We start from the raw sequence: 16,160 nt of genomic DNA, 5'->3' as shown, positions 1-16,160 counted from the left end.
ATGGGATAGTGAAGTGTCCATCGTATGCACACTGCAAAATCTAACCGGAAGTAGTAGGTCATCCGGGTACTTTCCCCATACTGTTTTTCGAATACTATGTATTCGGACATACTACTCTCCTTACCTACTGCATTTCGCGTACTATATAGGATGAAGTATAAGGTGACCAGACGTCCCCGTTTTTTGGTGTTCTGTCCCCGACTAAAGCTGTCTCCGGATATGGGGACTTTCTTATTTTGCTCTTGTTTTCAGTACAAATCAAAAAAAATTCTTAAGTCGAGATTCATTTTTTTGATGGGCAAATTGACCTAAGAATATAAGTCAAATTTTTAGACCGAAATATTAAATTTGTGCTTAAAACAAGCAAAAAAAAAAAGAATCTACTACAACTTAATTCAAGTTCACAACTTTTTTTTGCATGTTTTAAGCACAAATTCACTTACATTTTTTTTCTTAAAGCTAGATTTTTCTTAGGGGATTTTGCTTATCAAGAAAATGCATCTTGATCTAAGATTGTTTTGATATTTGAACTGAAAATACGACAAAAATACTATTAAGTAAGAAGTAAGTCATTTTTGCAGTGAACCCACAACAATAAAAAGAAGTAAACTTTCAAAAAACATTTTGTCCCCATTTTGTAATTCATAGATAACAACAAATGAGTTTTTAATGATATTTTGACCATTTAACTAGGAAATGTCCCCGGTTCTCATTTAAAAAATCTGGTCACCTTAATGAAGTAGGCAGTTTTGGACGCAGCAAAAAAAGTGGGGCTTCAAGTTTGGTCTATATTTTCACTCCAAGAGGTCAAAAAGAAGAGTTTCATAATGTGATGCATGCTTTGTTCAATAAACGAGCTGACATCTCAGCGTACAGGAATTCAAGATCCAACCTGAAGTGGTAAGTGTCAGTAATGTCTATTTGAACACTATTATGTGACACACTGTCCGAGTTTTTGCCATATGCACTCTTGTGCAAGCGAAGACAAAACCTAGTGTAAGTTAAACCATACAAACAGCACGTTCACATCTGCACATTTCCATATCATTTCCCCACAACTAAAAAAACTGAACAGCATAATGTAAGGACGTCTTGCATTTATAAACAAATCCGGACACCTCACTAATGTGTTGAAAATACATTCAAATAAAAACAGGATTGTATTTTATTTAAATCCTTCCTAAAGAATGAATGAATAAAAATAAAAGAATAAAGTTTGATTTTAAAGAAACATGTATTATATATTATAATACATGTATAGTTGATTTGCACAGACAGATAAGTTCCATATGAATTTCTAAAATGATCATTTTTATCAAGCTCCTGTTTATGTTCAGTAAATGCACTTTAATGGCAATGAAAATAACCTATTCATATAATAACATGATAACAAACAGACACACACGTTCTTTTTTGTTTACTGTTTGCATGTTTAAAGGCAGATGCTGACAAGTTTGTGTTGTGAACATGAAAATAAATACAGAGTTAACCGTCAGAAAAACATCTGTGTGTTTGAGATTTTTTCTGAAATGACACGTTATGTGATGTTAATGTACCCATTGCAGGACTGAGATAGGCTGCTTAACTTGTATATAATCAGAACAATGAGACTTTTAAGGAGAGGTTTGTGAAAACCCTCCAAGTAGTCTAAAATTCAGTTTTGCGCTACTTCTCTTTCAGATCGGAAGTAACGAGTAACAACTTGAGTAGTTTTTCAATCTTATACTTTTTTACTCTAAGTAAATAATTAGATTTGATACTTTTACTTTTACTGGAGTACAGATTTTGGGTACTCTACCCACCTCTGGTTTTGGGTAAAATAACACTTTGGGAAAATTTTTCTGAAGCAATTGTTTGATATAGCAAGACAAGTCAAAAGTTTTTGACAGTGTAGCTTAAGTTTGGTGATTTGTCTACAGTTAAGCAACATTGTGTGTACACCTGGTGCCTGTGTTTAATCAATTGGGTCATGTTCAAAAGAAAGCCTTTTCTTTGAAATTGAAAGCAAGTGACATCATGATACATTTCTGTGTCACATGCATACAAGTGTGTTTAATGTTTTGCATATCAGTTTGTGTTGTTTTGCAAAAATTGTGAAGCTGACAATTTTTATAATGCACTGTATTTGCTTTTATGCTTATCTGCTTATATGCCATATGCTTGTAGTAAAGCCGATTTGGATTTATTTAATAAAATTCATGCTCCATTTCTATTTGATTTTTACCCAGACACATGTTAAATTTACCTTACACTAAAAGCAACTAATGCTACATTGTATTAAGGTGAATTGTAATAAAATAACAACACATGAGAAAACTTTCATCAGGTTTAGGTATTTTAATAACAGCCTAATCCATCCATGTCATTTTGTGAACATGAGAAGTGGAGTTTATTTTTTGACAGATCAATCATCCAATGGGGTCTTGACGCTTCTGTCTCTTAATCAAATATCTTACAACAAACTCATAGTCCACTCAGTAAGTTTTGCTAGTTCTTATTCGTACATCTCAACATATATACAGTGGACATACAATATAATAAATAAATATATATGATATATTCATATGTAAAGCACTTTGAGTGCTGCAAAAAATGCGCTATATAAATGTAACAAATTATTATTTTTCCTTATTTAAATTTTTCTCTGGTTTGGCAGATTTAAGATGAGTTTGTCATAATTAATAAACATCATCTGCATCCTTTAAATAATATTTTCTTATTTCTTAACTCAAAAGTTTTATTAATATAAACAATGTGAATTAAATTTCTATCACAAATAGGAAAGATATTGTTCTACTATACACACCAACTCAAACTATACATTGTATTCATAAAGCATGTTACAGTCACATCACTGCATACAGTGAGTGAACAGAAACATGTATTTGCATGTAAACTAGACACATCATTTATTTCTCAGAGTACAATATGTTTTAAAGTTCACTTTAAAAAATACAGTGATGATTAGTTCATATATTTACATGCATAATTTAAATTTGCTGTGCGTTTTTCAGTCAGATGAAACACCTCTCCAACTTCATCCTTCCTCCAGTTTATGCTCTTTAAGCCTCCCAGTCCCAAGTTCTTTAGCTTTTCATTCATCTTGTAGATCAGAAAAAAAAAATTTCATGGCATATGTATAAACACTATGGGCCCTATTTTAACGATCTAAGCGCATTGTCTAAAGCGCCAGCGCAACGTCTAAATGGGCATGTCCGAATCCACATTTGCTAATTTAACGACGGGAAAAATGGTTTATGCGCCGAGCGCATGGTCGAAAAGGGTTAGTCCTATTTTTTTAATGAGTAATGGGGGTATTTGGGGCGTAACGTGCAATAAACCAATGAGAGTCTCAGCTCTCATCCCCTTTAAAAGCCAGTAGCACTGGCGCTATATCTAATCCCTATTTAGATGACGGACTTTGTAAACTGAAAAACTACGTGGAGGAAGAAGATCCCCAGTTTAAGATTAATGTTAAATAATTGTGTGGTTTTTCACTTGTATTGAAATTGTTATTTTTTTATTAAAGCAACACTATGTAGTTTTTTTACCTTTAAATAATGTCTCTAAAATTACAACTTTTAACTGGACAAACTGTACTGTTAATGCAACCTGAGCAGCCTCCTAGCTGCTACAAGCACACTCTGAAAGTGGCGGTGGAGGGTAGAGCACACAGCCCCGCCCCTCCCCCTGCCTGCAGAAGAGTGTCTGATACCAGGCACTGTTGAGCTTTTCAACCACATGGGAGAGCTGTAAGTCATTTTTAGTTTTTTTTTAGTCATGGAAGTAAAAAAGCAGGCTTTTAATTGCTTTAAATGTATGACTATCCAATATCATCAAAACATTATTTACATATGAGGTGGTTTCCCGGACAGGGATAAGCTTAAGCCAGGACTAGGCCTTGGTTTAATTATGAAATATAACTAGTTTTAACAAACATGCCTTACTACAAACATTACTTGTGTGCATTTTAAGGCAAAACAAAGGACACTGATGTATTTTAAGATATATCAAGTGCAAGTTGTTGGCATTTGGGCAGCTCTTACATTTATTTTAGTCTAGGACTAGTCTAATCCTTGTCCGGGAAACCGACCCTATATCACAGGACCTGTCATGAAAGCCCTATCAGCACCTTCATCAAACAAACAAAAAAAAAAAACATAAAAAACATGGTTACTACACTTTTACCACACAAAAAAATCTATTTTTAAGAGTAAATTTGTTAAATTAGTACTTAGAAAACAAGGTCTACTGTCAAATATATTCTGTAAGGGGCAGTTGCCCTAGTTAAATTAGGACATTTAAGTAGCTGACCACAAACATACCTTATAAAAAAAAACGTTATTGGTGTCCATCTTGAGACAAAACAATGGTATTTAGTATGAAAAATATGTAATTGCAAGATGTTTTTAAATTAGGCTAAGGCAGCTTAAACATGCATTTTAGTCTGGGACTAGCCCTGTCTGGAAAACCATTCCTAAGAATTGCAGAACATCAGGGAAACAAATAAAATGAATAAAATCAAAAACAAACTCACCAGATTTCTCAATTTGCTTAAAAACGAAGGCATTATCAGACTCCAAAGGTAAACATACTAAAATACACCAATAAGTCTATAAATATGCAAACTTTAGATGTAATGTTCATTGTTTTTCTGGTGATTCTAGCGGGTAGCGGAGGGGCTTCATTATCTGTGTATATTTACATACTGTATAAGCTTGTGTTTTCGCCCCCGCCCCAAAAGGGAACAGTGTGACTACTAAATAAGGATAGTTCGCCAAAAATAAAAAAATCATAATTTTGCACATGGATTAAAGTGAAAAAAAATTCTTCTGACTGAAATTTTTTTCAGGCCAAGTCATATTTCTTTTTAATTAACACTTAATGTAGGCGAGACCAATAGCATTTTAAGGGGAGATTTTTTTGCCATTAATTCTATATTAAAGTCTCTTGTGCCATATATAGGTAGCTTTAGTTTGCATGGCATTTAAGATGAAGGCGAAACAGCTAAATAACTCACTATATAAAAAGAAAACATGAATATCACCACCTTTAATGAATCTTTTATTAATTATTTATTATTTGTAAATGTATTTATTTTAGCATTTACTAATAATTTTTTTAATCAAAGTTGAAACTGTTAACATTAGTGAATGCACCATGAACTACTGTCAATTACTGTAATGACATAAACAAGAATTCATTAATGCATATACTCTATATTTTTCATTGTTTGTTTATATTATATAATGCATTTACTAATGTGAACATATACAACTTTTTAATATCATATTATTCAGTACACATAAACGAATAATCCAGGGTCTGTTCTGTTCACACAACAGCTTACAGTCACAGCTCTAATACAGTAACGTTAAGTATGAATATAAACCCTGAACGAGTAACTCGAGTTAAACTCGTGTACAATTCACACAGGATGCCTGTAACCATAGTGACAGTTGTTAATTTAATGACTGTTCCTTTATCAACAAATTATTATGTTACAATAGAGGCAGCGCTGATGTGCTATTTTATGCGCAATGGTTCTGCTGTTTACTTTCTCCTAAGACCTAAATGGTCATGTTTATATGAGGATATTTGCAAGACGGGATTTTTGACGCATATTTGTATTTAAGGCCAATAAAGTGGCAAAAATACTCACAAACTCAATGAGAAGCGAATGTGCGGCTTACGTGTTCAGCTCTGACACAGAAACAGCGGACGCACTTAGCACTGTTGTTTGTGTTTGAATGGCTTAATATCATTTGTTTATAAACTGCGGCGCTTAAATATATGTACAAATGTTACGTTTTTGAGACCACACGCAAATGAAAAAGTGGATGACATCAAAGTGCCGTGAGAGCATTTCGGAAGCAGTCTCCTTATATGATTCATTTATGATTCACGTGCCCCCTTGGTTATTTGAGTCAAATGGATTTTGCATGCAACCTCAAAATCAAACAAGCATCCATCAATCTGTTACTTGTCTTTTAATTCAAAACGCTTCTGCAAGGGTACTTACTCGATCTAAGAAGTATGACCACATAAGCCCAATTCTGGCATCTTTACACTGGCTACCAGTTAAATATCGCATACAATTTAAAATATCACTAATCACCTACAAAGCTTTAAATGGCTTAGCACCCTCATATCTTAGAGAATTACTATCAGAATACAATCCATCACGCACACTACGGTCGCAAAATTCTGGCCTATTGATTATCCCTAGACTATCAAAAGTGTCTAAAAGTGGAAGATCCTTTTCCTACTTAGCCCCTAAGCTCTGGAATGATCTACCAACCGATGTCTGAGAATCAGACACAGTCGATCATTTTAAATCTAGACTTAAAACTTTTCTCTTCAACAAAGCATTCGCATAATTTGTTTAGTAAAGGTACTTAACTCGCAATAGTTATTTTTACGGAACAAAGCACTCACGGTCATTACACAGACCAACCAAATAAATAAATAAAAACCTTTTCTGCATGAACACTTAAAATGAATTGCATTAAATAGTTTGCCACCGTTTGCCACTGAACCTGCATTAACGACGACAGTGGGGCTTCCGGCCTTAGTCAAACGGTTTGGCATGTATAGTTGGGTTGCGATTTTGGTGCTGTCTTGTGAATAGTATGCCATACCGACCCGTTTGCCACTGGACCTGCATTAACGACGACAGTGGGGCTTCTGGCCTTAGTCAAACGGGTTGGCACGTATGGTCGGGTTGCGATTTTGGCACTATCGTAAGTCTTGTGAATAGTATGCCATACAGACCCGTTTCCCACTGAACCTGCATTAACGACGACAGTGGGGCCTCCAGCCTTGGTCAAATGGGTTGGTATGTATGGTCGGGTTGCGTTTTTCATGCTTTCGTGTGTCTTGTGAATAGTATGCCATACATACCCATTTGCCACTGAACCTGCATTAACGACGACAGTGGGGCTTCCGGCCTTAGTCAAACGGGTTAGCACGTATGGTCAGGTTGCGATGTTTTGGCATTTTCTCGTGGTCCTGTAAATGGTATACAATATAGACCCGTTTGCCACTGAACCTGCATTAACGACGACAGTGGGGCTTTAGGCCTTAGTCAAACGGGTCGTCAGGTTTCATTTTCTCTTAAAGATCGGAAGGTGACCCTTATTTACCATATATACCTTCGCATTGGGCCCCCAATTTGCTAAATCCTCAACTGTGGATAATATAATTATGCCGCAATAGTTAGTCTGTCTGGAACTAAGCTGAGTTAAACCACATCACTGTGTGACACTTCAATACATATGAACGGCCGCTATTCTAATACGATTTTTTTTCTCGTCCTCGACCCCGAGGACAACGAGACAAACAGACCCAGTCCCGGTAGATGTGGAAGTCGGCACACCTCTGATCTACTGGCCGTCCTTCAACGTGATGCCCAGCTGATGCCTGACCAACGATCACCAGCAGAACCCGCTTAATCTCAGCTAAATCTCCTTATCCGTTCTCCCAAGGGTTTTTCCCTACTAGGACTTATTTTTCCTCGGATTAAAGCCCGGGTTTTTTTTTCTCCTAGGGGTTTTTCACCCCGGGGAGGCAGCCTTTTTGGACTTTACTTAGCTTCCTCTACTAGACTTTACTTTAGTAATACGTTCACTTATAATATTGAGTCATAGCCGCAGCAAATTTAACTGCTTATGCTATCATGTATTTTGTTGTGCTATCTGTCGTTTTTCTGTGCTTTTCACTGCTTCTATTTATGTAAAGCTGCTTTGAAACAATTGACTTTTGTGAAAAGCGCTATATAAATAAAATTGAATTGAATTAATCTGTTTAATATGCACAATATTATCAATTCTGTGCTGCATCCTTGTCACTTTTCAGAGAATTTTGCCATTTTGATAGTGTTTTGATCATGTTACATTACTTTCTGGCGGCAGGCGCTGCACACAGTTAAAATGTGACCGTCTCGACGTAATATTAGTAGAGATTTTTACATGGATTAAAGTTCTCCGTCGTAGTGACGGATTTCCGTCGATTGCAGCGAGTCTACGACGGATTTCCGTCAGCTGCAAAATTATTAAATTAACTTTTCATAAAGACGCAGTGTATTCTCCTTGTTAAGTGGAATGTGATCAAAACCTGGAGTGGAGCGAAATCACGTTCCTCTCTCCACTGTAAGCGTTCTGTAATCATACGCACCAGATCCACTCCGGGTTTTCTGGCTGTATCTCACGTTAAGCTGACGTAAAACTTTATTTCTGCTAGCATGGACATACTTGTAATGCAGGAAGGATCCGATGTTTTGGACATCGATAAAGGTGTATAAAACCAATAGAGATTAACTTGACTTAGCGAAATGAGGAAGATTGGCAAGCCTTTCAGTTCATGGGCTAAGAAAATCAAACAGCCAGGAAATGTACGTGTCTTTGCACAGTAAGCCTAGGGTCCTGTATTTTGGGGGTAATTGATTTGTCTCGTACATGATCGTTTTTGACTGCTACGCTAATCTAACCAGTGGCTGATACAACGAGTTTGTTAATCTCATGGGTAAACTTCACTTGGCGCCACAAGAATCAAGAGGCAGTCAGATGACATCAAAATCCCGTGAGAGCGAACCGAGAACTCATTAGACGAGACTGCTTCCGAAATGCTCTCGCAGTACTTTGATGTCATCCACCTGTCAGTTATTGCAGTTGCATGTGCACATGGTCAAGAAATGTTGACGTTTGTACATGTATCCGCATTTAAAAACAAGTGATTTTAAATTGAAACAATAACAACAGTGTTAAATGCGCTATTTCTGTATGAGGGGAATAAGCAAGTCGCGCATTCGCTTCTCTTTGAGCTTGTGAGTATTTTTGCCGCTTTATTGTCCTTAAATACACATAAGGTTATGCGTCAAAAATCCCGTCTTTGCAAGTATCCTCAAACGCTACCATTTAGGGCTTAGGAGAAAGTAAACAGCAGAAAAAAGTTACCTTTTTTGCTTATCTGTCACTAATGTTAATCAAACAATTAATCTCACTGCTCTTGACTAAATCAATTTACTAGGATATATACATTATTGTTTATTATCCTTATTTCATCACTGACTGTTTATCCGTGAGCTTGAATTTTGTTCTTGTGTAATATACGCACGTTGCGCACAATGCGTTGTTTTAAGTGCATAACAATGCGCATAAAATAGCACCTCAGCTCTGCCTCTATTGTTAAATAATAATTTGTTGATAAAGGGTACAATCATTCAATGTACAACTGTCACTATGATTACTGGCATCCTGTGCGAATTGTACACAAGTTTTATTTGAGTTGCTCGTTCAGGGTTTATATTCATACATAACGTTACTTTATTAGAGCTGTGACTGTAAGCTGTTGTGTGAACAGAACAGACCCTGGATTATTCGTTTATGTGTACTGAATAATATGATATGAAAAAGTTGTATTTGTTCACATTTTTAAATGCATTATATTTTCCATAGTTTGTTCATGTTATATAGAGTATACAAGCATTTATTAATTCATGTTTATGTCATTAAAGTAATTGATGTTAGTTAGATGATTAAAGTAATGCAGTATGGTGCATTAACTAATGTTAACAGTTTCAACCTTGATTTAAAAAAATGTAAATGCCAAAATTAATAAGATTTACAATTAATAAATAATTAAGATTCATTAAAGGTGGTGATATTCATATTTCTTTTTATATAGGGAGTTATTTAGCTGTTTCACCTTAATCTGAAATGCCCTGCAAACTAAATCTTACAGAATACATTTTTTTAGTTTGTCACAACAAGTAGATTAACATGACGGGATAACGTTTTTAACCCTTAATGCAGGAGTCACAAGTGTTTTGTTTTAGGCAGATATTAAAGATAATGGTTCAATTAAAGAACTGTGTTAAAAGTAAAGCTGTAAATTAACAAACTATTAATAAAGCTATATCATATGTAGTAATTAAGTGTTAACACTGTTTATTCACAAAAAAACATACTCGCACTGCTGCTGTATTTCATAGTGACAGTTGGCAACCCTATAAATGCCACACCCAGCGGGCATTTGATGTCAATTTAACATCAATATGACATCAAACATTGACGTCAAAATTACGTCACAGAATAGGTCAAAAATGAAAGTCATTTTGACGTCAAAGTGTCAATGTCAATTTGATGTCAAGATTTTGACCTCTGCTGATGTCATTTTGATGTCAATTCTACATCTTTTTGACATCAGGATGTTATGATGTTGATGTCATTTTAATGCTATTTTGATATCATTCAATATCAAGTTTCAACATCAATTTAACATAAATGTGACATCAAACTTTGATGTCAAATTTACATCAAAATTTATTGACATATTTAATTTTTTCAATGTCAAGCATCACTCAATTTCAACCTAAATGTACAATGACTGACAACATACACATACTTTGAGATCTCATATGTTTTTATTTTATTTTATTTTATTTTATTGCGCAGTGTAATACAGTGGGGGCGCTATGGATTCACACTTCCAGAGCTCTCAGTTGCCTGTAAAAGGGAACAAGAAAGCAAAAATTAAAACAGGCCCTGTCCATTAACATAACTAACGCTTAGTACCAATCAGTAGTAGGCTACCCCTTATGAAAATTAACAATTTATTGTGGCAAAAGTGTATTGATAGTGGATTACTATCAGCAAAACCATGGTTTAACTTAGGTTTTTATGTTTTTTTCTGTTTTTACCCTTCCCCTTCGGTTCACACCATGTCCTTCAAAACAGTGGCAAGACATAGGGGTAAAAATATTCCCCATGGAAATGAGACACCACTAGCCTACATAGGAAGAGCCCGGACGAATGTGATGTTTTAAAATAACTGCACTCTGGCTTTGAATGAATGTTCACATTCTACAATTCAGAACAAAATGTAAACTTAATTACTAGCAGTGAAATGAGATCCTGACATATGACACTACTAAAGGAACACACCAACTTTTTGGGATTTTAGCTTATTCACCGTTTCCCCCAGACTTAGATAAGTCCATACATACACTGTAAACCCGAATAAATTGGGAAAACTGAAAAAAAAATTTTGAGTAATGATTTTCCCAATTTTAAGTATGCAGTACTCATATATAACAATTGCTCCTAACTGAACGAATTAAGTTATCTTAACACATTTATTTTGATAACAGTTAACATATAATATTTAAGTTAATAAACATTTTAATTTTGAGTTCTTACAAATCAAAGTTATTTACTATATCAAGTAAAATTAAAAACATAAATACTCTATTCAAAATGTATTATTTCAAACTAACACACAACAAATGTAATACAATTTTAGACATTTATTTTGAACAATGAATAGTCAGCTTTACATTTACAGTACATTAAAACATAATACAGTTTATATAAACATATCTTCACTAAAATTACAAATGTGATACAATCTAAAAAAGTAAAGTCTGTTTAGATTCTACATAAGTACAGTAATGCTTTTAAAGGGTGCAAACTAGCAAACTGACTCTACGTCAGTACAGAAACCCTTTAAAGAGGGGCAAAATTCAAGAAACTGTTTTACAATGTTCAATACATTCTGGAATGAACAAGACATGCCTAGAAGCCAATAAGAACATGTGTTTTTAAGCAATAACTTGTGTCTTCTGAGTTTACACTGATTTAACAAACAAATCAAAATAACATCAGTAAAGTAACCTTAAAAAGACCACAAGTTTTAAGATCTTCAATGAGTAATGTACTGTTGAATGAACAAGGAAAGCCTAAAAAACAACAATGTACAGCAAAACAAAAAGATTTGAGGTATTTCAATTACTTTAACAACTGCATGGCAAAAATATCAGGTTTGCAAAAAATAAAAAGCAGCCTATGTAACAAATTATTAAAGGTCACGTTCTTCCTGATCCCATTTTTGAAACCCTAGTTAGTGCGTAATGTTGCTATAATAGCATAAATAATACCTGTAAAATGATAAAGCTCAAAGTTCACTGCCAGGCGATATATCTTCTTTAATAGAATTCCTCTTTCAAAGCCTACAATGAACGGCCGGTTTGAACTACAGCCCTCTACTTCCTGCTTTAATGACGTCAGTAAAACAGTTTTTTGACTAAACTCCACCCACATGAATACGTCAGTCACCAGCTTTGGCTCAAACGGCTCTGCTAAGCTAAGCTGCTATCGAATCAGAACACACTAAACAAACTACACAATCAGAACTCAATACATATTTCTGAAGGAGGGACTTCATAGAACAAAGAAGACATCAGCCTGTTTTGAGGACAGTGAAAACAACGCTATACAGATAAGTCAATTGTGTGAAAAATACCGCATTTTTTTTACATGTTAAACATGAACACATGTTATATTGCCCACTATAAACACAATCAAAGCTTCAAAAACACAGAAAGAATGGGAGCTTTAAGCAGAGTAACATTGTTAGTGTGTGCTACTGTAGTGAGAATTACGCTTTACATCAACCCTCTCTTTAAGGTTGGCAGGCCAACCTTGATTTGTCCAGAACAACTGACATATTTGCTTTGTCGTAATGCATTGGAGCAGTAGTGTTGTCATGGACAACAGTAGGTAGGGCCACTGGAGCATCCTCAATCTGAACTTCAGAACCATTAAGCTAAAAAATAAAAGAGGAAAAAAACAATGTTAAGGACAGGGTATTTATTATTTGGCAAACATTTAAAAAGTGTCATCAAAAGAGGTAGGTGGTGGTCCAGTTGTGCGTAAAATTTGCGGGACAAGTTCTGATTTGTTGGAACTCTGCAAACAGCAGAGAAAAAACAAAATAGGATATTGTAAAACTAACCCACATCACATGATATATTTAGCAAGAGATGCAGTATAACTTAAGTACATTTTAATTAAACTAGAGTAAATTTATATATATATATATATATATATATATATATATATATATATATATACACCTCTGATGTTAAACGCAGTAAAGGCCAGAGATCCAGAAACACTTTCACTGATGGGCTGGTGTTCATTTTGGAGCAACATTTTTCTTGCAGATGAGACAGTTCTTACAGTTGATTTTCCTCTTCTACACCTTTAGAGCAATTCTTCCTCGTACTGTTTCAAGTGATACTTTATCCTCCCATTTAGGAAAGTTAGGCAAATAATTAACTGTTTCTATCTGTTAAATGGTATTTACATCTGTGAGATTTGAATGCACTTAATGTGTTAAACATCATATTTAGGATACATACAAGGTAGTGGATTTTTTTAGAGCAGTGTCTTTGTTTCACTCTGTAGTGTCTGAGGAGGTGGACTTGGGAATGAGAATATTCTGCACACCCTGCACTTCCAGTCCATCGTCTTATCTAAAAATCAAGAATTTACACTGTTACAGTTTATTCTTAAACAGTAATAGCAAGCAGAATCTTAGAATAAAGAATACACTGACTGACACATGTAGTGCAAAATGATGCTCCTATCTAAACATTATGCAATGCCTACAGAAAGCACAATAAAGTCCTCATTATATTATTAAACATTAACATATGATGTATGAAATTTTGTACATGAACTTGCAAAACTAACACGTTACAAAACACAATCCTTGCTGGTCATAACGTAGTTAAATCAAAAACTATAAAAATAAATACATACCGAATAAAAGATGAAGTTCTACATACATTTATTTTATGAACCATCTGTGTTCATCTGTAGCAGCTCCGGACACTGAACTAAAAGCTTATCTTATTGGCCAACAACTTTCAGCGCGTGGCACTGAATATCGGAATTACGTTAACGTATGGTTTGTAACTATATGTACAGTTTAAAAAACAAATAATTTATGTTGTTTAAGTAGTCTGTTCGAATTAAAGGTTATGTCTGACAAATGCATTAATCTGGGTCTCTATCTACCTAAACATTAACGTTAACTTAGCTAGCAACATGGAGCTCGAAATGTTTTCTCTCCTGCAACACATTTAAAAACTTAGTCTTGACTCTACGTCACCCTACACTATGAACATTAAAATTATATACACAAAACTAAACATAATTATGTTTACAGTGAAGTAATTGAACTGAAAGATGATACTTACAGCACCGCATGAAACGAGACCGATCCGCCATCTTGAATGCTCCTCACAGGCAGCTTGTCATGCGTAAACGGATGACATCAGATGCAGCAGCTTGTCGTGCGTAAACGGATGACATCAAATGCAGCAGCTTGTCGTGCGTAAACGGATGATCAGATACAAAACTTCTATTCTATTATTTTTTAAGTTGATGTAATTTAAGGAGACAGTTTGTGTAAATTAAAGCAACAATTTACACTCATCTAACTTTAAGAATTGTGATTTGTACAAACTCATAAATACCACAAAGTTCTAAATACTTATCAAGGTCAATTAATTTGAAGTTATTGTAAAAATTTAAGTTAACACTACTAAATACAATTAATTACTTTAAAGGGATACTTCACCGATTTAGCATTCAGCTTTGTATCTGTAGAAACCCGGCAGTATTACTGAATGACCATGTTTCCCTCCATCATTTCCCCCTGAGAGGAGAGATATCTGCATTTTGGTTCTGCAAAAAAGTCCTCCGATGATGCAAAAATCGTCATATTACATCATCGGAGGACTTTTTTGCAGAACCAAAATGCAGATATCTCTCCTCTCAGGGGGAAATGAGGGAGGGAAACATGGTCATTCAGTAATACTGCCGGGTTTCTACAGATACAAAGCTGAATGCTAAATCGGTGAAGTATCCCTTTAAGCATCAGGGTTTACAGTGTACCCTTTTCATCTCCGTGCGTCCCATAACCCTGTCTGACGCACCCACCGCTAGCCTAGCTTGGCACAAAGACTGGAAGTAAATGGCTCCAGCTAGCATACTGCTCCTAATAAGTGACAAAATAACGGCAACATTTTCCTATTTATATGTTCTACTTTCTCTTAAGACCTAAATTGTCGTGTTTATGAGGATACTTGCAAAGGCCGGGAATTTTGACGTGTGTGTTTATTTAAGGCTAATAGAGCAGCAAAAATACTCACAAGCTCAATGAGAAGCGGATGCGTGGCTTGAATGCTCCTGTCAAATGAAAACAGCGAGCGCATATAGCACTGTTGTTTGTATTTCAACAGCTTAAAATCACTTTTAAAATTTAAATTTAAAGCTGCGGTGTGTACAAATGTTAAGCTTTTGTGACTGACCACCCGCACAGCAACGTGACGTGGGCACGTAACCTCGAATGATAAAATACTATGAGTTAAGTGTGTGCGCTCAATCTGCATAGACTGCGTAGCCTATGGAACAGCTGAAATTCCACACGGGGGCGTATTTGTTCCTCAGACGTTGCATAATAAACGTGACATCCAAATATTTTACCGTATTATAAATCGGGAATGAAAAGTGAAAAGATTAGAACGAATGTCCGATAGTGAACTAATTGTTTACAGTATTTATATCGTAATTTGGTCAGAAACGTCAAGATTGTGAGGCGAACAAAGTTTTGTATTAAAGGGCTTGGATATTCTATTTCCTTGTACTTTTGGGGATTTATGAACAATTTGTTTTGGACAATTTCACCGAAGCGGATAAAAGAAAACATTTTGAAGGTAAGTACGTATCCAAAGTCGCCGCCGCAATAACTAGATAACAACTTTATGACTGCTATAAATCATATTATGCTTTGTGTGTGCGCATAATGGAATCTCGAGAGTCTTTCAAACGATGTGAGAGATTTCAAACGATGTGCCGCATGACCGTATATTTTGAAGTTTTAATACTTTAAAGTTACAAGGTTGTTTATGCAGCCTCACGTGCAAGGGAGGGGGTGTGCCGTGTACGGCACAGTGATCCTTATCAGGTAAACTTCAACTCCGAGGTCCTGTTAGCACCGTATATATTTGTAAACTATGCTAGATGAAGTTAAAACATGGAGACACATATATTAAGCAAAAAATACTACAGAGTCAAATTGCATTTGTTCTCTTTTACTACCTTTTAAAGGCCTTAATTTTGGTAAATTCTTTTTACTACCTTTTACTACCCCGCAGACACCCTGTATGAATCAACATTCACATACAGAAGATATAAGCATTTAAAACTAACAGTTTAGCACGTGTGCTTAAAAGTCTAGAATTTTTATTTTGTTATCCTACACTACACAATGAATAATATGGATTTTTTCCAGAAAACTTCTTACATAAC

General features: G+C 35.1%; 1 long non-coding RNA gene across 1 annotated transcript; it reads right to left on the bottom strand.

Annotated features, from left to right (window-relative positions):
• Window positions 1-11,330: 11,330 nt before the first annotated feature.
• LOC135765260 (uncharacterized) lies at window positions 11,331-14,082 on the bottom strand. The gene is made up of 3 exons (XR_010540594.1): window positions 14,045-14,082; window positions 13,202-13,315; window positions 11,331-12,603 (listed from the first exon to the last, which is right to left on the bottom strand). It is a non-coding gene; the product is annotated as an uncharacterized lncRNA (long non-coding RNA).
• Between the last annotated feature and the right edge of the window lie 2,078 nt (window positions 14,083-16,160).

This window comes from Paramisgurnus dabryanus, chromosome 6, assembly GCF_030506205.2.
Source record: "Paramisgurnus dabryanus chromosome 6, PD_genome_1.1, whole genome shotgun sequence".
Taxonomy (NCBI): Eukaryota; Metazoa; Chordata; class Actinopteri; order Cypriniformes; family Cobitidae; genus Paramisgurnus; species Paramisgurnus dabryanus.
The sequence above is the reverse complement of the archived record's forward strand: the minus strand, read 5'-3'. Positions and strand labels throughout refer to the sequence as shown.